The sequence below is a fragment of the Plutella xylostella genome, chromosome 29, assembly GCF_932276165.1.
Source record: "Plutella xylostella chromosome 29, ilPluXylo3.1, whole genome shotgun sequence".
Taxonomy (NCBI): Eukaryota; Metazoa; Arthropoda; class Insecta; order Lepidoptera; family Plutellidae; genus Plutella; species Plutella xylostella.
The window spans coordinates 9,790,466-9,816,942 of record NC_064009.1 but is presented as its reverse complement, the minus strand read 5'-3'; the positions used below and the strand labels follow the sequence as shown (position 1 = coordinate 9,816,942).

The following is a 26,477-nucleotide window of genomic DNA, read 5'->3' as shown; positions in this document are numbered from 1 at the left end:
ACCGTTCACTAGTTTTGGCGTGAAAGAGTAACAGACAGACAGACAGACGGACAGACACAGTTACTTTCGCATTTATAATATTAGTTAGGATTGATATTTCTCTATCAACAGAGAGAGATAGAAAGAGAGATAAGAGAAACAATCTTCTTAGGACCAGAGTTTAAAACATGGCTCTTGTGTTTTAGATATGTGAAACACAGGATGTTTGAAAGACGTATTGTAATTTAAGCTCAACAATATGATGCCAGTAGGTCATTCACGAAGAGTTTTGTTCTCAAATCCTTACTAATCCTTATCCTTATCCTTACTAATATTATAAATGCGAAAGTAACTGTGTCTGTCTGTCTGTCTGTCTGTCTGTTACGCTTTCACGCCAAAACTACTGAACGGATTTGATTGAAATTTGTTATACATATGGTCTAGACCCTGGGAAAGAACATAGGCTACTTTTTATCCCGGAATTCCCACGGGAAAACTTTTTAAGGCGAAGCGAAGCGCGCGGGAACAACTAGTAAGCTATAAGTACATTATCTTTTTCTTGTAGTTTAGTATTTTAACAAGATATAAATTTTGATGGTTTTTCTCACTAGTTTATTTTTTTATCCTAAAATACCTATAAATGTATTATTAAAGGTATCCCATAGTTGTGAAGTTAAAGTTGTTAAGATTGACAAGCACCCGAATAACAAAGTATAAAGGTAGACAATCTTTAGTTCATGACTACTTCATGATAAATCTACACACGTAAAAAATGGCGCGCATTTTCAAATGTCCCAAGTCAAACATTTTCTGTGTGATAAATTTTATGACCCACAGAGACCTCTCGGTATCGGGATTTCATCGATGTGAAATATTTGAAAACTGCCAACAGTGTCCATATATTCAGGGTATCGCGGACGTACTGGTAAATAAGATGCAGAATGTAGGGTGACCACTAAGATTAACAATATATTTATGATCAGAATGGTACACATACAAATACAAAGCAAACAATCTGTCCCCATTTTGTTTACTGTTAACCGTTCAACCTAATGACAACCATTCAAAATAATAAGTTATTTCCATCAGTAGAAACTTGTTAAAGGCCCTTTACTGATCATTCTTTTGTTAATCTATAAAATTGTGCTATAAGTTTTCCTAAAATAAAATAAATAAATTAGAGCTCAGTGGTGACGACCGAATGGCGTAGTGACGACCGAATGGCGTAGTGGTTAGTGACCCTGACTTCTGAGCCGATGGTCCTGGGTTCGATTCCCGGCTGGGGCAGATATTTGTTTAAACACAGATATTTGTTCTCAGGTCTTGGATGTGCCCGTAAAATGGCAATAGGCCCGCCCCCTATTACATTGGGACTAAAAACACTCTGGCGAAAAGTGGGTGCAGCAATGCACCTCTGCCTACCCCGCAAGGGAGTACATTAGTACAAGGCGTGAGTGCGTGTTTTTTTTTTTTTTAGCTCAGTGGTGAGAAGTGCAGTGTTATTTGTCGAGGCGTTTCCTTTATACTCACACTCCATCTTGTTCGTATGTATATTGTTAATCTAAGGGTGACCAACAGGCATTCGAAGAAGAACTTGTGCGGAAATCCTCATGAGCTTATTCTTGGAATGGAAAGATGCACGTTTTGTAAAAAGTCGCTGGAATATATGGCCAATGAAACGCAAACCTTCTTTGGGTTGTATTTTTATGCGGTCACGCTGCTGCATAATGTGTAGAATTGTAGATGTAGATCTATGTTAGTACCTTGTATTTCTTATCTTTCTGAAATACATTCGCAAACAATTAAAAAGTTTCACTTACAAAAGATTCTATTTTTTTAAAACATTATTTTTATTTATAATTTGAAAATATTATTCAAGTACGTTTTAATTGGTAATATTACTTAAATAATGCAACAGCATCATTAAGTTACAAATTGTGTCATTGAGTATGACAGCAGACGTGAGCATAAAAATGATTCAAATAAAATTATCTGAGATATATCTTTAATATGTAATGTAAATGCATAAAATGTGGTCCTTTTTCGTTTTCCTAAGCTAGATATAATTATAATACAAATACTTACACCGACACATTTTCAAATTGCAGCTCTATTCAATAGAAGAACTATTCTAAAATTCTTCTACAGTAGACAGCACACACAGAGGTGACTTCATGTTACGATAGTTTTGACAGCGCCGTAGTGTAGCTAAATCTCGATAGATTATACTATAGAAAGTCTTTATCATTTCAAAAATCACGATATTTATTTGAAATTTTGTGGTTATCCAAATACACAAAACTGAGATGGTGTATGTAATCGATACTAAGAGGTATACAGATTGTTCGTGAAATTATATTTTTGAGGTTCTGTTCCTGATATACATTCGGAGCATCCTCGGCAGTCAGCGACTGACACTTGTCTTATCTGACTGGTTTTCACGACGGTCACAAACCCTTGTCTAGCTCTTGTGTTTATCACACGGTACGAAGAAGATAAATATTACAGTTTTATAGTTTTTCATCGATAATTAATACATAAAACTCGTATAGCATCACTACTGCATGCGTCCCCTGAGCTTCGAACAAAATGCAAAGACTACTTCCAGCCATTGTTCCCGCTTTAGCAAACTATTAAACGAACTGCCAGAGACCATTTAATTTAACTTGACCCCCGGCGCCAATAAATGCCGAGCGAAAACCGTCTCTTCCTCTGTGCTTTTAAAAGTCACCACCCTAAATTCCAATGGACATTTATGGGTAGCCTTTATAGGGAATTGCTCCTGGGCAGTTCTTCTTTTTAACCTACATAATGGATAAAAAATTATCCCGAATTTGAAAAAAATAACTTTAGCTTTTTGGTGAACTCTAATAATTTTTATGATAGCTACATTTCTATTCTATCGAAAAAGGTGGTTGGCCGCGAAGTTTAAGTATTTTTTCAAGATTTTCAGAACATAATACGTGGATAAGGCAAAGAAAATTACACCTTCGTCACAGAATCTTTTATTTTATTTTACCGAAATAGTCTTCGTCGATTAAAATGAAACTTTTTTGATACGTTAATAAACAAAATACCATTTTAGAAAACATATGAAGGAATGGATTTTTAGTAATAACAAAATATTTATTAAGTAGTTATTACCACTCTGTCACAATTTCAGCTAAAATGAAGCTTGTTTTTGCTATAAATATTTTTTCGCTACTAATTACAGTCAAAAATTAACAGCATAGACGTTAACATCAATGACTAAATTTAATATGATTTTTCCAAAGTTGCACTATTTATAACAGAACATATAATGGACCAAAAATAAGTTGACTACCAGGAGACACCAATCGTTACAGAGTGGTAAACGATGTGACATAGTTGTTATTCTATTAAATATGCGGCAGCGTTTTGGAATAAAACAGTTTAATTTAAAAATAATAATTTAGTAACTTACTTAAAATCATTATGGTTTCAAGTTAGTCAAAAAAATTACTGGAGATATCTTTATTATTAGTATAACTAATGAAATCACACGTGAGAACCTCTGGAGAGTGAAATATCCGTATTTCAGGAACTTAAAGGACAAATTTGTTCCAACTACATAAAATTGATTTTATCTGCACAAATAATATTTTCGGCAACCTAAAATTTAAGTAACATGATGGAAAATTACGTAATTTGTTAAAGTTTTAACCAGCCATATTTCGAAAATACAGCAGTGGCTCTTAGAACTTGAAAAAAATACTCTTTCCTTTTTTAATTGCCTTAGAAGCTGGAAGGACTTTAATGTTATCATCAAACATCCGATAAATCACTCTCCACCATATTAAACAGTCTACCACATTCATCGTCTGTTCTTGAGAACAATAGCACGAAATTACCCTTTTCACAAACGAAACTTTTTATTAATGCAGCGCAAGTGTATTGGACGTTCCTTTCGCTTCTTACTTTAACCAAAACGTGTAGTTTCACTTCAATTTTTCTTTGATGAATTTTCTCAGGTTGGAGTGTTTCGTAAGAATGTGACAGATTTGTCGTGTGACAGAGGGGTAAAATGTGTTGCAAAGTCGATTAGCATCTAAACAGTAACATAAAGTGTAATATTCACATGTTGATTGCAAAGTAATTGTTATTACCAATGAGTAAATAACAAAATAATAATTTAATTGTATTTTATTTTAACAATTACCTACGTGACGAAGCTGTCGCCGAATAAACACACGCACCTCCTGTCACACTTTGCGGGTGGCCGATACGCGGTGTCTGGATCTCAAAGGGGAAATCTTACCAAGGGGAAAAGGAGACCTTAAACTCTGATCGATGGCAATAAGGACGAGTGGCTCAAACAAATATTTTAAATGGCAACCTACGTGACAGAATGTAACTACTAAAACATTAGGTAGTAAGAGACAAATTTTCAAATTTTTTTAAAAATATTTCTGAAATCATTTAAAAATATATATTTTGTTTTACTAAATAGGTAATATCTTCTGGAGTTTAAATAATTTTTTATATTTTATGTCGTCATATATATTTTTTGTAACATTATCGAATATGCGCAGGATGAAGTGGCGGGAGACAGCCAAGATTCGTATGAAATACACCTCTGTCACGCGGATTTACCACTCTGTAACGTAATTTTAAGTACAAAAATATAAATTTATTTTTTTGTAAACGTGCACAGCCGTTGTGTTTTTAGTACAATGCACGCTGAAATATAAATAAATAAATAAATATTTGAAAAACTCATGATTTTTTCTTCACAACTGATGGAGACTAAGTTATGTAGGTTAAAAAGAAGAACTGCCCTCCTACCACTGTTTCTACCTTAATACAGCATCTCAAGTGGTCCAGGAACTGTGTAATATAAAGTTTAGAAACTTTAAATTTTGTTTGCTTACGTCCAATAGTTTGTGTTTAATTCAAAGGAGCCATTGTGTCGAAAGATAATTTGTTTTTTATGTACTAAAATTGTACAACAACTAACTAACAAGTAACTTTCTACAGTTAAACAAATAGAATGACTATTTTTTAGGGTTCCGTAGCCAAAATGGCAAAAACGGAACCCTTATAGTTTCGTCATGTCCGTCTGTCCGTCTGTCCGTCTGTCCGTCTGTCCGTCTGTCCGTCTGTCACAGCCGATTTACTCGGAAACTATAAGTACTACAGTGATGAAATTTGATGGGAATATGTGTTGTATGAACCGCTACAAAAATATGACACTAAATAGTAAAAAAAGAATTGGGGGTGGGGCCCCCCATACATGTAACTGAGGGATGAAATTTTTTTTTTCGATGTACATACCCGTGTGGGGTATCAATGGAAAGGTCTTTTAAAATGATATAAAGTTTTCTAAAAAACATTTTTCTTAAAGTGAACGGTTTTTGAGATATCAGCTCTCAAAGTTGTAAAAAGTATGTCCCCCCCCCTCTATTTTTATAACTACGGGGTATAAAATTCTAAAAAAAATAGAGGTGATGCATGCTAATTAACTCTTTCAACGATTTTTGGTTTGATCAAAGTATCTCTTATAGTTTTTGAGATAGGTTGATTTAACTGTAAATTATATTTGCTGCTACGGAACCCTTTGTGCGCGAGCCCGACTTGCACTTGGCCGGTTTTTAACTGTAGAAATTAAAAATACACTAATAATACAACAATATATATATATATATATATATATTGTTATAATATATATATATATATATATATATATATATATATATATATATATATATATATTGTTATATTTGGAAATAAAACCATAAATTAATTAATTAGGCTTTAATTAAGCTCCACACAATGTTGACATGAACGCGTTGTAAAAGAGAAGAACATAGAGTATATAATACTTAAGGTCTATGGTTTAAGGATGCGTTCAGGAATCTCACATTCTCTCCGACTTAAAACAGAACAATAAACTCTTAAAATAACTATATAGGAACATGTTTTTTATAATGAAAAATAATCTTTGCCTATCTATCTTATAACTACTAACTTAATAACTAACCGACAGTTTTGGTTTCCGCACTAAGCATAGCTAACCTAGGTCTAAAAGATCAGAGTAAGTAACCATTTGATTGACATGTCTCTTCCATCCCATCCTCGTCGCCAATTGTTATATTTGGAAATAAAACCATAAATTAATTAATTAGGCTTTAATTAAGCTCCACACAATGTTGACATGAACGCGTTGTAAAAGAGAAGAACATAGAGTATATAATACTTAAGGTCTATGGTTTAAGGATGCGTTCAGGAATCTCACATATATAATCCGAAATATATATATATATATATATATATATATATATATATATATATATATATATATATATATATATATATATTTCGGCTAGATGCATGGCTTAGAATGTAATAAATAAGTATATCCATAAATAATATATAGCTATGGCTTAGTGTTAGAATAAGCTTTGAAGTTACTGTAAGCCGTAAAGCTTGTCGCGTAGAATTACGCGAAATTTATTTATGTTTCCATGTCACTAAGGACAAAATTTATTTATCGATTTAGGTACTTACTTATCTCAAATTACTAAAGGCTTACGTAAACGTATCATCATCTGCTTGAGTTCGTCCACAGCTGGCATAAATGCTTATTAAGTATAAAAATAAATACACAGCTAACATAATTACGATTAAAATGAATTTAAATATGGCAGGAACTTTTGATAAAAAATAACAAGTCTATAACGACCGGACTTATCACAAACATTGTGAAGACCAAAAACAAAATGTTTATGGCTGCATCTATCGAATTTTGTGTCAAACTCCCAAACACTGTTAAACCTCTTTTATTATTCGTGTCTGAAATAACCAATGCATTATAATTACAATAAGGGCCTGTTCCACAATGTCTGGTTAGTGGCTACCTTTCGGATAAAATACATACTGTCACTGTCTAAAAAATAATGACAGAGAGTGACAGCATGTATTTTATCCGACAGGTAGCCACTAACCAGACATTGTGGAACAGGCCCTTAATATAATGTCATCTTCTGACTGCAAAGAGAAGCCCACGGGACTAAGCTAGCAATAATATAAAGTGGCTCTAACACAAATAGTGGAAGGGCCACTACAAATACTAAAGTGTTTGCGTCTCGAGTCTGTTTATACAGAAGTTTCACTTTTAGGTCAAATACGTTTCAACTTGCGGGCCCTTAACTTAGGAACACTTTTTCTTTCAATCAGTGTAAACAGACCGTGTTTGTTTTAAAATATGTTCGTTTCGGTGACCTATTTATACATATACTACTAGCTGTTCCCGCGCGCTTCGCTTCGCCTTAAAAAGTTTTCCCGTGGGAATTCCGGGATAAAAAGTAGCCTATGTTCTTTCCCAGGGTCTAGACCGTATGTATACCAAATTTCATTCAAATCCGTTCAGTAGTTTTGGCGTGAAAGAGTAACAGACAGACAGACAGATAGACAGACAGACAGACAGACACAGTTAATTTCGCATTTATAATATTAGTTAGGATGTGGTTTGGGGAATTTAACTCGTGATAAAATCTATGAAATGAAAACGTCATTATTTACGGTAAATTTTTAAACTGTAATTATATTAATTAGGTATAAAAGAGGTAAGACATAAATAAAAGTTTATAATTTATTCTAGAGATCGATATATCAGCATTATGATTACTCCATCGAATATCGATTTGTATCTTTATATTTTTATTACATTATACATAACTTAGCACAGACCAGCACGCGTAGCACAGTATGGCTGCGACAAGATATAAATGACAGCTAGTTGCAACAAATTGTGTGATACCAGTTGTCCTCACAAACGCTAACATGGCCAACACGAAATAATCACTACAAGATGTGAGTTACAATTTTGACAGCGAGATTGGAAGATTTGTCTTATTTCCTAACATGGGTGTACCAATTTGTCCGCACATGTCTCAGTTTGACATTTGTTTAGGTAGCATTTTATCACTCAAATTCGAAGGTGGTGATAACATGTGACACAAATTATTATTTGTTTAGTTTTTGTTAATTTCATCCTTGCTCTACAAGAAGAGATGCAGGAAAGGAAAATTACTATAATACTTATAGGGAGGATGATCCGGGACTCTAATAACCCGTTGAAAATGCTTTAAAAACAACATATGTCAAAACACACATCCTCTTTTTATTTGACTAAAATTATATATCATATTACTTATATGTAGCGGTGTTAGCTCAGACGGGTAAGCGCCCGCCCCTCACGGAAGAGATGTGGATTCAAATCCTGTCGCTGACATGTGCTAATAAGTTAGATAGATAGACATTAATTTGTTCCACTTAAACATTTGTACACTTAAATTAAGAGGCGAAAAGTGTGTGTTGAAGCAGACCAAAAGGGAAGCAACTCAGCGCATATGTTTGCCCTTAGGAACAAACCACAGATTTTCAGTTGTCTCCCATACTTATACTTTAAGTTTGCCTATTCACGTCAAAGTATGCAGGTAATGAAGTGGCTAATTGAATAGTTTGAATGCTAAATATAGAGTTCACAAAATGTAAATCATATAAACTGTACATTGAATACATCCGGCACACCGGGCAGTCAGCGACTCATTCTAATCCTTCACCACAGCGACAAACCCTAGTCAGGCTTTATGATTTATCAACAACATGTGAACAACACACTAACTGAGATGAAGTGGCTAATTGAATAGTTTGAATGCTAAATGTGGAGTTCATGAAGTGTAAATCATATAAACTGTACATTGAATACATCTGGCACACCGGGTAGTCAGCGACTAATCCTTTCACTACAGTGACAAACCCTAGTCAGGCTTTATTATTTATCAACTACACACTAACTATAAAAAAATAAGTGGGTATGCTAGCATGTACTTTTAAATGGTTATAAAAATATAATATTTTCTTTAGGTAAGTAAAACATTTATTAAACTTTTAATTAATAAATTATAAAAAGTATACTATTTCACACACCATAAAAGCATATTAGGTATTCTTAGTTATCAACTATCACAATAATCAGTCTGAACTTTGCTTATATCAGTCATCAAATGGGTCTCATAGTATGTATGCCAAGTTTTTCAACTTTTTCAGTTCGGTGCCGCTCCAGTTCATTGTTTCACCACAAGGTTGCTAATGTCACCTGACCATCATTCAGCACCACGATTCACCATTCAGGTGGTTTCTGCCAACAAGAGCTCTCCAACCGTGTCTAGGGCATCAATTTCTGACCGGTTTTGACCATCTTCCGTCTTGCCTACAAGCCAATTTCAATGTTCTGTAACAAACAAAAATGTTTCATTAGATTTTAGTTATACTTATGAACTAATATTATGACTCCTATTGTCCTCTTCATCATCATCATAACCCATCACGTCCCCACTGCTGGGGTAGGGGTTTCCTTCCAATGAAGGAAGGGTTTAGGCCAAGCCGACCAAGTAGTGCCATGTGAAAAAAGTTTTTTGAGTTGTTTTGTGTGCATATGCCCAATTATAATAACATGTCACGGGTACTGGCACTTACCTACTGTTTTTTTCCTTCCATTGATTATATAAATATTATTCAGTCAGGCCGTGGGACAAGCATCGAAGATGATATTCTGCGCCCGTCAGGATCCTGCCCGGGCTTTTTTCTCAAGGCCTTCTAGCTCCTGGGTCCGGGTAGACAGTGGGTGGGTCATCAGTCAGGTGGCATGCTGTTTTTGTTCTTCGTCTCAGGGATCCGATGCATCGACGGCTGCCGATAGCAGGAGCTCCCAAGGAATCTGAGCGTGCTTGGTCGGGAGCAAGCTTGGTCGTATATCATTTGATGAGACGATGTCCAAGAAACTCAATAAAGTAGTTTAATGAGCCAAAATAATACACTCGAAACTCTCCAAAGCACCAAAGAGTCAAAATTTTCTTCAAGTTTGACGTTTGGTGACATTTTAATTGTCAAAAAAACCATAGACAATACAAACAACTACCACAAATGAGAGATTTTCGGAAAAAAATAACATTTGAAAAACTTATTTGCACAGAGCAGAAAAGTTACAGTGTCACTGGGACTAATGCCGAATCACACAAATAAAATGAGTCCCGTGTACACCCTATGCTAACATTTAAGACTGATATCAAAAAGTGACTCAATTTAATCAGTCACTTCACATGTTGTCTTATTATGGCCATACTAGCCGTGCTGAAGGAGACCGATAAATCGTAGCCTTTGTGTGGCATTTTATGTATTATTTGTTTTAGAACTTTCGATTTTCCACGTTTATTTGCCCCAATTATCTTTTAAATATTTGTCAAACCTCGTAATTGGCCACCCAACTTTTAAACAATGGCGAAATTTTGGCCACCGGTCCCCCATTGTTCCAGTCCTAATTGAGTGGTCAAGCCAGTTTTTAGCGATATCCATCACAGTTTTTTTATTTGTTTTTCTCTGCCGTTTCACTTTTGTTTTAGTCTAAGGTTCTCACACTGCCCCTCGCATCACACTGCATGTTGCGTGCATTCATCATCATCATCATCATCACTGGCATCTATGTCTATTAAAGACGATTTATTCATTGTCTGAGACACTTTTTTGGCTCTATGTGTGCTTTGTGTGTCACATAAATAGGTGTGTTCTGATTAGTGATAACAACTACAATCCTCTAATATGTGCAGTGGAATATGTGAAAAGTAATTCTTATCGTCAAATTTAACTATTGCGGCTCTCAAAATATGATGAGCTTTATCTAGAAGTACCTACTACCTATCTGGGGGCACGGCAGTGCCCCCACCAAGTCGAGCAAAAAAGCGGCACGACCGTACCATCCTTTTCTCGAAGCAATTCAGGCCATTTTCGACCCCCTGTAACTTCGTTGTGGATAAAACTAGAAGACTGAATTTTCAATAACCATGCAAGCATTGTAAAGACACGGTAAATTTGAAATTTCATTAGATTTGATACAGTAGTTTAAGAATTATAACGGGTCAAAGTTTATTAATTTTGTCACTGACTCGCTCACTCACTCACCGATCATAAAAATTCTAAGGCACTTCTCTAGCAGACCTAGAAGCTTCGGATTTGGAATAAAAGTAGTGTTTGGTGTGTGAATCAAGGAAAAACTAAAATATTTGAGTAAAATTTAACTAAATTATTCGAGTAAAATTTTTCAATTTTGGTCCAGTTTTCTAGATAGGTACATAACTGCTTAAATACTTTCATAATCACATATCTGGGGGCACGGAAGTGCCCCCACTAAATAAATATAGGAGCACGGTAGTGCCCCTGCCAAGTTGAGCAAAAAATTCCCGCCATGCAAATTAAATCCGCAAAGGATGGATTACCTACCTACGGACAAAGCACATCAAGCTACCAGTGCTACCACTTATAGTCAAATTTTCTTAATGTAGGTACAATGAACTTTGTGTATTGGAAACTAAGGTTGAAATTTAATTAGGGAAATTTGATGCAGTACGAAGTATCAAAGTTACGTTTATTCATTACGTACATTAAGTAGCCAAAAATAAAGATTCTAGATTCTTGACTCAAGTTTGCGATTTATGTAGGTAGGTACCTACCAAACTAAGTTAACGCACCTAAGTACATAGAAGGTACCGAAAAGAAAAAAAATAGAACTGTCTACAAAATACAAAAAGAAATGAGTACCCATCAAAAACAATACTTGTCAAAAAAAAACAAGTCTCGTAACTCAGTTGTTCTACGGTAAAAAGTTGTGAAATCCATGTAATATCAAGTCTTATGAGTTACGAGACTTGGTTTTTTTGACAAGTATTGTTTTTGATGGGATCTATCTTTCACTACTCTATCCAAACTACTACACTCATATCTCACCTGAGTGCCAAACGAATATGACACCTATTCCACAGTTATTATAAGGTGATTGCGTGAAAATCGCCAATAGCCACTACATTCCTAGCGTCAATAAGAGAGATTGGTGTCATTAAAGTTATAATGCGTTGTAAATTGAGTAATGGTGCTATTAGAGGTAACTGATAGTTTCATCATTGCATCTTTACATTAACATTTTGTAGCACCGGGAAACTTAGGTGAGACATTTTATTATTGCTATTTATAATCTTTGGTTCTTGACGTAAATCTTAGCACGGTTCTACCATGATTAAAACTATACTATACATCTATAATTATTATTATAAAAGAGAAAATGTGTGTAAGCTTAATAGGTAGATCAGTACATAGATAGATAGATAGAATACGCTTTATTTGCACACCAACAAAGAATCATATGAATAACAAATTACAACTTAATTAGGGTACAAAAGGCGATCTTATCACTAAAAGTGATATCTGCCAGACAACCTTTGGATGGAGGGAATAAGACATGAGATTGGGTGTAGTGTACATGTTAAAAGGAAATGTAGATACAAAGGAGATGTACATATTATATTTGTAACGAATAAACGCAAAAACAACTGGACTGATTGGATTGTTATACACTGTTACACTTTTAAAACTGCCGAACATTTTTATTCTTAGACTAATAGAGCGCCTATCTCAGCTATGCAACACCCAGGCTTGCTGCTCCAGTTTTATCGGGAGCTAGGCTGGCTGAACTGAATTAAGGGGATATGTATAAAGGTTCCACTCGACAAAACCACGAGAGAGAACTTAATTCGCCCTCTCTCAGAATAGAATAGAACACCCGAACGTTACAGCGGTTTCTACCTACACACTGAAATGTTACAAAAGTGTAGCTTCTTATTTATAAAAAAAATATTCCTAATCCTAACTTAATGTGATTAAGGAGGTAGAATTCGAAAGTGGCTACAGCATCTCAGTTTTGCCTACCCCGCAAGGAACTCGAGTGCTTATGTTTCCTTGTATCGATTAGTAATTAGTTCTGGCGGGTAAACTTGAATCATTTGATGTTTCTTATTCCCTCCTTGGAAGTCATTAGTGACGACAAACTATAGCCATTAGTATCGTTGGTAACCGAACTGGCGGGAATTAGCGGTTACATCGCAATGGAATGATGGGAGCGACTTTCAGGCGTTTGACTAATGTTTCATGGTTTTTGGAGCATTTGAAATTAGAGTTATATGTTTTAAATTGGGATAAATGGACGAATTTGCCAATGAGGCACACTAGTGCTGTGGCCTATCCAATAAGGAAGTACTTCACTTATTAATAATTTAAAGCTGTGTCCATATTTGAAACGTTTCCTCATAACTATAGTGGGTATATCTGCTTCTTATAGTATATCGATAGTTAAAACATAAAATTTATCAGAATTATGAATTTGCATCAAGCAATTTTTCGCTACGGAGGTATTTCGATTAGATTATGTTATTAACTTAGCTGTTACATATAAAACAAGCTCGTTCCCCCTACGGACGACTGAATGGCGTAGTGGTTAGTGACCCTGACTACTGAGCCGAAGGTCCCGGGTTCGATTCCCGGCTGGGGCAGATATTTGTTTAAAGACACATATTTGTACTCGGGTCTTGGGTGTTGATATTTATAATTAATATGTATCTATCTATGTATTTGTGTAGATATATCAGCTGTCCGATGTCCATAATACAGGCTCTGCCTAGCTTGGGGTCGGATGGCCGTGTGTGAGATGTCCCCACATATTTATTTATATTTATTTATTTATTAATACCATGGATTATAGAAGATCAATAACTCAGCATGGTTGTCCTGTAGTTACAACATAGATTAACAAAATACGAACAAGATGACGTAACACATACAAAAACAAAGCTAAATACTGTCTGTATTTTTTTACTCTCAATTAGCTTAAGTTTCAACATACAATGACAACCATTGTACCAATGAATAAAGTAACTAATGTCCTAACCGAACTAATTCAAAATAAGCTTAGTGGTAGAAGTGGGATGTTACGTATTAAATTTGTCCAGAAGTTTATTTACACTGATACTCCATCTTATCCGTATATTGTTAATCTAAGGAAGATCTATTACTCAGCATGGTTATCCTGTAGTTACGCCTATTTATCTCAACATGACAACACCATCCACGTCGTCGGCTACCAGAATCATTACAACTCTATAAATCTATGGTCACTAATTTATGGTCATCGGCAAAAAGAACCTTAGTGCCCTGACGATACGACTTAGTACAAAGCACCCCCGAGCCAGCTAAAGTTAGCTCCATTTATCTTAAACTATGTCTTTGCAGACGGCTAATAAACTATAGGTAAGGGTGTATTTTATCCGTGCTATCTCAGAGTTATAATTTGGCGGACATAGAATAATAAACCTACAACTACAGGATGCTCGGAAATGTATTGTAATTTAAAAGGGGACGTAACCCAAGGCCATAATCTGAAAAATTTACGATTTTAGAAATTTCATGAATATTTAAAGTAAATTTAGTGTTTATTTTTAAATTTAATTTGATATACAAGCTTACATAACAAGTTTTAGAGTAGTATAAATCAACAGACATTTGGCTCGCTCCTTAATAAACTTCCACCCTGTACAGTATCTATAAAGTAGATACTACTTGTGCTGTCATGTAGCAATGTAATAGGACCTTGTCAAAGTGATGCTACTAACAGCTCGCTGCAACGTAAAATGTACACGAACTTACCAAATAAGGTATTAAGATTAATGGCCATGCACGGTACACGGTGTAATAGACTTCTATATTCATATTACACGGTGCTAGATCAATAATTTATGTATAATATGTGTAAGTCGGGTTGCCCACTTACCCGACAACTCTCTCAGCACAAGCTTGCTTGTGTTGGGGTCCACCAACCCGCACTTGGCCAGCGTGGTGTACTAGGCCTAAACCCTTCCTTCACTGGAAGGAGACCCGTGCCCCAGCAGTGGGGACGTAATTGGTCGTGATGATGATGATGTGTAAGTCATAAATATCTTTCATAGATAGGCTTTTGTAAAAGTAGTATCGTAAGCCAAAAGAGGGTGACTCAGGGAATCATTCTGAGCAACTTTTTACAACTTTTGGAAATTTGTGATTCGCGGTAGCTCAAATTTGTCCCATACATAGTGATTAGTGTCAGCCACTGTCAGCCCCTTTGGCTTACAATAATTTAATTTAACAACCTGTATATGCGGATAGTTAAATGAATTAAACTCATTATTATAATGTAAGTAAATCTAATGTATTGGTCCATGAAAATTTGTGTTTTCCTTATAATAATATGTTTAGCATTGCCAAACACTGCTCTTAAGTGATTATCAGAACAGTTATATTTTGTAATATTTTTTAAAGTTTATCTACATAAGTACCTTAAATTTTTCGCATTATTCACGAATCACCTTTATGTAAACCAATCATTATGATAACCTATTATAATTCGTTCAATCGATGTTCTAGTAGGACGACCAGACTCGACCCACTTCAATTGTATTTACTTTGGCAAATTCGTGGCCATACCGTTCTAAACTTCGTTCCAGAAGTTTACCCACTTTGAGCAATCCAGCCGGGGTGCGGCGCTGGACCCGTCCGGACCAATTTTCTAATGTGATTTTAAATATAGAATAACCCGCTTTTTCCTCAGGAGTTATTTTTCAAATATGATATTTCGTTCGTTTCGTAATAAGCTATTTTAGTAGAATTTAAAAATTAGAAAAATGAAACTACTTACATCAAAAACTTATGATTTATTTTTACACCTTACCCTGGCTTTAGCATGATGTGGGACGTACTCCAGACGACTCTAGATAGCCTAATTGGAAAATATTTATTTTAGTCTTACATGAGCTACCATTTAAAAAGTATTTAAAAGAACTATGTTGCTAATAGGTACGAAAAAGCTTTTTCGTATCTTCCGATTAAAAATTGGATTAATTTTAAGCTGAAAGCTACAGCAGTGCTTTCAATTAATTAAGGTCAAATGAAAAGGTCAGACGGGGAATATTCGGGGAGCTTAAACTACGATTCGTACCCGAAATAGAGTTGCATGAAAAAAGTTATCATAGTTTCCGTGAGGGTAGCATGCGGAAATACTTTTTTATTCCTTTATTTTATTCACTTTGTGAAATATTTATTTGTAAAGAAGGATGGTGTCTGTGGCTTCATTTTGTTGAGGTTTTATTTGGGTTTAAGTGTTTTGCCCCTAGTAATTAAACAGTGCCTTATTTAGGCTGTTTTTGATAGCATGCGGATTTGATCACGCACGCGGGATTGCCCCGCACGCGTTCATAAGTATTCATTGTAACCCGTAGAATACGCACGCGAGATGCGGGAAAATGGCGTGCCATGCAAGCAATATTCTCACATAACTTAAATATCATTCATAAATATGTATGTACATCACTGCAGATATAGTCAAGCACAAAGCTAGTTACTTAACCTTTCCATACAAATGATTATGTTACTACCTCATCATCATCATCATCATTTTCAGCCCGTATCTTCCCACTGCTGGGTATAAGCCTCTTTCCTATCACGCCATCTCTTCCGGTCCTGTGCGAGTCTAGTCCAGTGTCTACCGGCCACCTTAACAATGTCATCAGACCATCATCGGGCCGGCGGTCTGATTTCTCGTTTGCCAGTTCTTGGCCACCACTCTGTTACTACCTACAGTAAATTAAAAATGTGTAAATAATATACTACTACAAGTCAACCTTTCTATACCTACAAACATATATAAGAATAATACTGTAAAGCGAAAAGCGAGTAATAAAGTCGTGAGTATGCATGCAATTAAACATCCAGGGTAATAGTTCCTTTGTGTTCGTGAACTAAAAGTGGTAACTTCATTTCTAGTTAGCACATTCACGGAGTTAACTAACGAAGTGAGTCTTCAATAAACGGAGATATGTACCTACCTAATTGCGTAATTTTCAGTGGTACTATTGGTATGAATTCTTTCAAATGTGTTTTCAATTAAGGAGTTTAAGTACAATAATACCACGTGCTCTTACGGTGATGGAAAACATCGTGAGGAAACCTGCACATCTAGATTCTAGATGTGTATCCTAAGTGCATTGTACTTATGCCAAAACGGCGATATGGTTCGCAACCTATCACGTGAGTACGAACGTGCTGCGAAAAGTGGGGAGCTCGCATTGTGAGCCACCTCTGACTACCCCTTCGGGGATTACAGTCGTGAGTGCATATGTATGTATACTATTGGTATCGTTAAATTATTGGTTAGCACAAAAAGAGTTCAAACAAGGTTTAATAGGACATAGGCTAGGCACCTAACATAAAATACTTGAAAACTGAAAGTTTCGGGGTTCATAAAATATCTTTCGTGTACCTAAATTATCTAGAAGTGAAATTGAGCTTAAAATTCCTTTGATCACTTATTTTTTACGAGTTCTAAAGTTTAAGCTTTTCAGCAACATAATATTGATCCTTAGATCAAGCCCCTACACAGAGCACCTTTTAAAGGTTGTCCGACGGATTAGATTAACAATAATTATGATGTCCTCTTCGTCGTATCCGACAACAGCGACTCTTGCTACACTCTGTTATGTGCAAGGACTTTGTATGTTATAATACAAAGTCCTTGGTTATGACGACCGAATGGCGTAGTGGTTAGTGACCCTGACTACTGAGCCGAAGGTCCCGGGTGCGATTCCCGGCTGGGGCAGATATTGGTTTAAACACAGATATTTGTTCTCGGGTCTTGGGTGTTGATATTTATATTTAGTATCTATCTATCTATGTATTTGTATAGATATATCAGCTGTCCGACACCCATAACACAGGTTCTACCTAGCTTGGGGTCGGATGGCCGTGTGTGAGATGTCCCCACATATTATATATATTATTATATTATATGTGCTCTTATGTGGCTGGCAAGTCCGAACTTAACAATATACGAACAAGATGAAGTGTCAGTGCAAAATAATCGTCTCGAAAAAGAACACCTCACTTCTACCACTGAGTTCTTATTTCTAACTAGCTGTTCCCGCGCGCTTCGCTTCGCCTTAAAAAGTTTTCCCGTGGGAATTCCGGGATAAAAAGTAGCCTATGTTCTTTCCCAGGGTCTAGACCGTATGTATACCAAATTTCATTCAAATCCGTTCAGTAGTTTTGGCGTGAAAGAGTAATAGACAGACAGACAGACAGACAGACACAGTTACTTTCGCATTTATAATATTAGTTAGGATAGTTAGGATTAGTTCGGTTAGAAGATTTGTGTCATTAGGTTTAACATAAAACGGTTTTACAGTAAGCAAAATACGGACGGTTTACTGTTATGTTTTTGTGTGTGACAGAACATTTTGATTGTACATTTTTAATCTAAATAAAGTCAAAGTCAAATATTTTTATTCATCGTATAAATATTTTTTTTTTCTGATGAACGTCAATTTTTACAAACTACTCCCCGTTCGGATAAGGGGGGCTCTTTCTGTCTTAGTAAAAGAACGGAGGCAAGAAACTCCTGAGCCATCTTTAAAAAAAAAGACTTAAAACTAAAGCCGGCGCGGCGGTGTCTCTCACTGGATAGGAAAGGAATACTATCCAGAGCTAAATATAGTTTTATGAATATTACTTCAATTATGCCGACGGGCGTTTGCATTTCAATCTAATCTCGTGTGTGCAATTAAAGAGCACCTATGCAATGCACGGTGTGTGTGCTACATGATTTATAACTATTTAATTGCTTCACTTTGCGCTTTTGTAGATGTATTTTCGATTTTACGTTTTAGAAACTGGGCTATACTTAGGTACTTGCTTACATAACTTTAGGTTTTTTTTTTAACTTATAGTACTTAAATAGACATAAATAATGGTATTTGAACGAGGCCTTGGTTCATTAACTTTTGCTGTTCATTGACTTCATCATCATCATCATCATCAGCCCGTAGTCGTGCACTGCTGGACATAGGCCTCTCCCAAGCAGCGCCCCAACACTCTGTCGTCAGCCTTTCTCATCCAGCCACCACCGGCAACCTGTCGGATCTAAGTTTTTTCCTACATCAGTTTACATTATAATCTCTATCTCTCTCTCTCTCTCTCTCTCTCTCAGCCTTCTATAGTCCACTGTTGGACATAGGCCTCTTCTAACGATCGCCACCCCAAACGGTCACCCGCCATCTGCATCCAGCGGCTTCCCGCTACCTTCCGCAGATCATAAGTCCAACGACCAACAAATTATAATCAGTAGAAGCTTTTTTTGTGAAATTCACTTTAATACCAACATTTTCACACATCAAAATGCAGCTGCAACATTTTATGCGCAGAAAACCAGTTATGAGCTTTTATGAATTTTACGTCCCTTATAAATACAGGCTGCTCCAATTAGATAATCTAACAAGTCACCAATAGTTGTGGTTATAGTTGTAGCGAGTGAAAAAGCTTCTTTCAGTTATTTATTCAAATTTATTCAAACCGAATTTACAAAATAAAACCGTTGCGTCTATCAAATACTGATCCAAAAAAGGTACACGATACCTTGTAGTACCTATTTATCATAATAATATTATTATTATAAGTTTAAAACGAAAGGTAGTTCTGATTTAAACTTGATTTTAGACTACTGATTTGCATTAAAGCTATATTAAAGTCATTAGTCTACATTTTATAATAAGGGGGGTTATGATGATGTATTTCTTTCTATCATGGTACCACTTGTACCTAAAATAAATAACACAGTTTAACGATTATGTCGTACTGCGTACAGTGCATTTCTGGCCAAATGACTTCTTTTAAACCCTGGCGGTACGTAAAAACGTAGTGTGGTATTTTTAAAGAAGTTACGTTTTTAAGTACCAACATTGAAAGCCGTTTATAATTCTGAACAATTTTTAGTTGATAGTTGTCTGGTCTTGAAGAGATGGTATGTACTTATTTTATTTAAACTACTTAATTAATATTAAATTCTAACAATGTTTCATCTATCTGCAAATTCTTGATATTAAAAGGTTTTTGCTAACAATTTTAATAGTAATTATAATAATAATATTTAACTGCCAAGTGCAAGTTAATCCATTGTGCTTTATCCTTTGTGGCCACATCACGAGATAATAATATGACTAGGCCATTATCAGAGTCTGACTAGTCGGACTACTAAACTGGATCTTGATGGCGGCAATCAGCGTCATTTGTGTCTGGGTCAGGTTTCGAACCTGAGACCTTTAACACTGGGGTATTTAATATTCATCAAAGTTGATAGGAAGACTTCTATGATGGTTGATAGTTTATACATATATCTTCCGTGGATAAAGTACCTAAATAAATACCTAATGTGATAGGTAGGTTTTATTATAAATATTTTGTCCTAATAAGTTAATTACTTCTGCCATGGCTATTATTCGAAGAAGAAATATAAGTACTTACTCCTCAAAATAGATGCAAAAACCAAAAAATGCAACCACAAAAACAATGGGCTAAAACGGATTTTGATTCCTAACAAATAAGAGATAAAAGTGAGTATGAAACGGACGATTTGATGTGAAATATTGCGACTTACAGTGAAATAATGCTGGTTTGGAAAGCGAGAGAATCAGATAGCAACATGTCAGTAACTGCCGTATTTCTGCCAACTCGTTTTATTTCAACGTTTGTATGTAAAGCGAATATGATTTTGAAGTACATTGAAGATCACACGTCAGTTTTACAAAGAGAAGCCAGTTTACCGGCAGCAATTCACTTCAAACTCACTTTTGTTTTGGAAATTCATAAAGCGTGCTAGATGCAATAATACTCTTTTTTTATGTTGTACGTTTGGAAAATGTTATAAAATCCTTATAGTATTTAATTATGAATACAGATCAAGATTACCTAGTACTTCTGAAGATAAATGAGTAAGTAGATTATATTTTCTTATTCTCTGAAGGAATTCACAAAGGTGTTTATGGGTCTGACTGTACTAATATGCGATGCACAGACGAGACGTTTTCACTCTTTTTGTTTTAACATTAGCTTACTGGTTGTTTGTCTTTGTCAGAATCAGAAAAAACCATAGTTATTTTTGAATTGTTTTAAAATACTTATTGTGCTATGTGCTGCTTCAGGGTTCCTATCGGTAAAAATAAATTAAGTGCAATTTAAATTATTTTAACACATAAAACCAATTTATTTTACAATATATTTAGTTAACATGGAACAATTTATTCCCTATCATCAACACAAAATTTTTGGCCCTAAATCCTAACCAGCCAATACAATTAACTTTATTTGCACAGTAACAAATATCTCAAGTTATAATTTACAAATATAGATAACGATAACACTGAACGCGACCACTTATCAACTATTTCATTGAGAGTAAAAAGTATCATAAAGTAAATAACGACTTAAAGTAAAAGAGGGCAAGAAATTTCAACTCCTATTCGCCACAGCACCCAAACCGTGCCCAATTTCGCACACAATTCGGCAGAGAACCGCTCATAAAGACAGGTAATTACACACACATGTGGAGACAATGTCATTTGTGTGTGTGTGTGTGTGTGTGTGTGTGTGTGTGTGTGTGTGTGTGTGTGTGTGTGTGTGACAGTTCATTAGCGAACTATCAGGGGACGGTCTATGCGGGTGCGCTATCATTTGTCAATAAATTCATATCTCCCCATTGTTGGGTGACTGATACGGTTGAGAGCTGCGATATGGTAGAGGAGACCCTACATTTGTGGTCGTGATGCTGGAAGGTCACTTTAGCTTAGGATTTAAAAAAGTTTCCAAAGGTTCTAGTAATTTTTTTCTTCGCGAATTTCCAAAATTTACAGGGTCAAACATGTTTAGCATTATGAGTTGAGTCACCTTTCATATGACCACTATTGTAACACTCTGAATAAGTAATTAATATTTAGACATCCGCTAAGCACACCCTCATAACCTCCACAACATTTTGTAAGTGGAACGTTTTCGTTGCTCGTCGTGAGTGTATATTATATGCAAAATTTATTTACACATAGAATCATTCAACCCACGTCATAGACTCTTGATTCGGTCAAGCCGAGCCCCGAGTTTCTCAAAGCTTTTAAGCAAATAAGTTTACGACCTTTGTAAGTGCCACCTTTGTTACAGTGCCTAAGTTATTGTAATCTTAAGTTAGGTAAGCTAAGTACTTACGCATATTAAATATTAACAGTTAACTTTATAACTATAACTTAGGTAAGACTGCATTAAAAGAATAGAAAAGTTATTGATAGGTATCTACTAACCTAAAAAAACTCTCATCCATACAAAGGTTGTCTAGTAGAGATTGCTATACCTAAGCAATAAGGCCGCCTTTTTGTATGTGATATTATTTTCTGTTTTTAAAGAGGATTGTAATTGAAAACTCTCAAACCATAATATAATTATAGGTATACCTATTATAAATAGTGTCAATTTTTACAAACTGATAACTCTGATAAATTTAAAAGGGCCACCCTGTATCTGTACTTCAACTTGAGCTACCCACGGCCACGGGTTCGAGATGGTAGATTGAAATAGTAACAACACAATACAAAATTCATGGCCCGGGACCTATGAGGCATACAAGAGAGATTCGATTTATTTACTTTTGCATATAAAACAAACAGGTTTTCGTAAGAATAGGTTTTTGTTGAATTCTCTGAGGTTTCAAATCTATTGACAGATCCAAAGAGACGATGGGTAGCGCAGTGGTTAATGTGGTTAAGTATATCATGGAAGTAATAAGTACTTACGTACATAGTTGTACAAATTACTTATTACTTCCATGGGTTATATACTTACTTACCCGCAAATTCATAGTTTTGACAAAGATTTTCGGATTCAATTTGTATTGAATTTGACACTACTTAATTACTTTGTAAATGTTATTTCGTTTTGAATTCGCGATAGGCCCCTGTATACTTAGCATTGGCATCATGCAAATTCGTGTTTAGATTCAGGTGCAGTTAAAATGGAATGTCAAACGTAACCACGATTACCTTTGAGCTTTGACCCAATAGAATAGAATTGGGTTGCAGCAAAATAATCGTGATCTCGACGAAAATGTATCCTGCTGTTTTATACTTGAGCTTGAACCCTCAGTTGGTCTATTTTCTTCCACAAAACGTTGTCGCAAATTGTCATTTTCCATTTTAACCTTAAACATACGCGACGTAGTTAAATAGAATTAATACATTCGTAGTCTATCGGAAAGCAACGCTTTTTAACCAATACGTTTTATTGATATTGATGTTGAGAACTGGACAATACGAATTTATTTGCTGTTTATAGAGTGATCGTCGCATTAAAAAAAACGATTCCGAGATGTTAGGGCGCATTCACACGGGATACGTCTTTGACGATTCGGTATCTATTCTAATGACCGTAGTGACCGACGTATCCGTCTACGTCTTTTTTCACGATTCGTGAAGCGTGTGAACATGGGTATATAAAAAGCATTGCTCCCGTCAAAAAAAATAACGAAACGTGAAAAAACACGATTCGCATAATGGTCGCACAACTGTGCTATTACAATCAAAATCTGGCCTCTGGATGCACCCGAAGCTATGCAATTTCACATTTAAAGCCCCTCACAATATCCAATGACTCAGCTTCTGAAGAACGTCTCTTTGACAGTGTCCAATTAAAACGGCTCGGAAAGCCGAAATCTCACAGATATTTAATTTCAGCAACAACTGCGCTTTGTTCGGTGCAGAAGTAAGCTGTTTTCAGCAGCTGCAATTAATTTGTCTGATCACTTAGCGGCACACAGCGCCCTTTCATTAACCGCGGCTCGTGGCCGGAGAGTAGAGCGGAGGTAGCACTCGGATAATGTTTACTGTACGGTTACTCTGTAGGTACTGACGAAAAACGAACGAACGCGAGCTGCTGTCGTACAATCGGCACGTTTAATACGAGGTAGAGTCGTGCTGGCGCGGCAGCGCTCTGAAACTTAGTTTTTCGTCATATAGAGTCGTATTTAACGTAGATAAACGTCAGACGTAGATCGCGATTCTCCATAAATAACGACAGCGCTGTGATTTGTGGACTACGAATTAACTTAGTTTATAAATGCCAATTACGGACCCGTGACGCGGAAACTGTATTGTGATGAAAAACAATTAAAGCACGTTTAACGAGTTTTATGAATGAAATTTGAGCTAAGGCCAAAAAAAAATTAAAAAAGCCCCATATTTTTAAAGTATCTGAAATAGTTACGAACAATATTTATATTTTGATTGATTTGATTTACCCCATTAATAGATATAAAATCAACAAACAAGTATGTTACTGCAAACAAAACTAATTTCGAGTGGATTGTCTCCGCTATTCAATGAGAAAGAACAGTCAAGGAGTTAGCGGTCTTTTTGCAAGCCAGACATTGATATATTTCAAGCTTTTTAATTATTATTCTTTTATTTAACCAATCAAGAAGTGCAGTGCTAGTGGCAGAAGATTTATCAAAGACCCAATTGGATTAGAATGCTCTGGGCGCTAATTCAAAGGCGATTTATTTGTTCTTGAATTAAGTATTAATTTTATGTACCTATGTGTTTAAGTATTATATAAACTGAGATCCAGCTGTATTGTGTGAATAGCATTAGTGATTAAAACATTTTTGGACTGAAAAATTAGGGTATCTTATTTTCAACTAACCCATAACATTCAGTATTCTTTGTATAGACAAGGTATAGACATAATTATATTCACACAAGTGCGTCCACTTCATCGGCATTACCGACGTCGTTGCTTCATACATTTTTATGACAATCCATAACGTCTGATAGGTACATATTATAATGCCGAAAGGTGGACGCTTACCTTAATACGACCACACCCTTACTTTTGGATATCCCAATCCCAACCTAGTCCATTAGCGAACCCGAAGCATAGTCCACTCACGTATTGCGGCGGGCTTACATGTTGACTCTAAGTCTAGAATTCCCTATAATCATTACCGGTATACCGTGTAGGGTAAACACTGGTGAAATTGGCCACCCCCAATAACTGGCCACACGGCTTTTTATTCGCCTAAAATAAGAAATACGATGACAGCACGTCATCTGTTACACCTTGACACTAACCACTAGTAAGTTGTCGTTCATTTTAGTTCACACTCATTCCGCTTGAAGGATTGGTCTTCAAAATACCCGCAATTTTCTGACAGTCGGCGACAGTGCGTCTGTAAAAATGGTTGTGCGCTAAGAAAACGTTAAGCGAAGACATTATTTCGAGAGGTGATATTTTTTGTCCCCAGCTTCTGTGAGTAACTTTAAATAGTGACAACGATAGATTTTGAGGTAAGCAATTATAATTTGTACTTATTTAATCCTTAATTTGATTTTTTATTGCATTTTTCGACTTGGCCAGTTACTGGTTCCAGTTTTATAGTATTTTTAGTAACTGGCCCCCCTATGCCAGTTACCCCAATTTGCTACTTGCAAGTAAATTAACTTAAAATACAGCTTATTACCTTGGTTTTAAATAGCATTTTCTGTGGTCAAAATTTTGTAAAAATCGTTCAATATTTAGTAGTAACTGGCATAGGTATTCTAGTGGCCAGTTACTACATGGCCAGTTACTGAGAACTATTTTATGTTTCAGGATATATGCTTAAATCTCTTCAAGATAATGGTGGCCCAGCCCACAAACAGCCTTCACTATTTGGACTGTATCCTCGTCAATATCCGTAGTGGTTAGCAGCGATTCGAATCGGCTGTGTTGTTCTTTTTGGAAGCTTTTGTTGCCATGCCAACTTCAATTTGGTGCAGCGTGGGACGAAGGGCCTGCTTCATCAGTCTTCTCTCCAGCTTGAAGTTGATATTCAGAGTGCCTCCAAGAAGTCGGTGATCACTCCCAGTTTAAAATGTATAAATGATATGTGTAAATCACTGAGGCATCTCTGGATATGTGCCGCTTGTCAGTCATAATGAAGTCAATTTCATTTTTCGTCCTACACCATCGGGGTTTGACCATGTTCACTTCCTCCGGGGATGTTTCTCATACAAAGAATTCATCAAGTACCCATTCTGGTCTGTCTCATTCGAGGAAGTCAACAAGAATTTACCCTCTCCGATTTCTGCTACTAAAGACATGGGGTCCTACCCTCAATTCTTTGCATTCTTGTACTCCCACTTTGGCGTTGAAGTCCCCCATCACAATGGTGTATTGGGTCTTAGCAGTACACTTGATAGCCCTAGAGATATCTTCGTAACTATACTGCTTCGACTTCTGTGTCAGAGTGTGTCGAGGTTGGTGCATATACCTGTACGACCTTCAAGGAATCCCTCTCGGTTAGTTTAAGTACAAGGTACGCTACCCGATTCGACACACTACTGATCTCCACTAACTTGTTGACAAGGATCTTGTTGACAAGAAATCCTACGCCACCTTGGGACAGTTGGTTACCCTCCCGATGGTAAAGCATGTGGCCAGACTTCAGGGTCATCGTGTCCCTCTCTAAGGATTTTCGATAGCCCTATTCTATTATATTCTGTGTGGGGGTGTCAGTGCCTGCACCTGGCTCTCTCGAATGGAACCTTTGTGCATAACTACACTGCATGGTCTACACTGTCTTTCTAAGCTTGGACCATTTCCCACAATGCTGGCATTCCACTGCGGGTTGGTGGGTTCACATATCTAGATGTGCAGGTTTCCTCACGATGTTTTCCTTCACCGTAAGAGTGATGGTATACATTGTACTTAAGTTAAAAGAA

The 26,477-nt window shown here is 36.0% G+C and overlaps 1 protein-coding gene and 1 long non-coding RNA gene across 2 annotated transcripts in view; one reads left to right on the top strand and one right to left on the bottom strand.

The window, feature by feature from the left end:
• The window catches only part of LOC105398540 (collagen alpha-1(XV) chain), a 150,914-nt gene that overhangs the window by 33,303 nt on the left and 91,134 nt on the right, over window positions 1–26,477 (top strand). The window lies entirely within an intron of this gene.
• On the bottom strand, window positions 8,864–9,807 carry LOC125490986. The gene is made up of 2 exons (XR_007268036.1): window positions 9,481–9,807; window positions 8,864–9,235 (listed from the first exon to the last, which is right to left on the bottom strand). It is a non-coding gene; the product is annotated as an uncharacterized LOC125490986 (long non-coding RNA).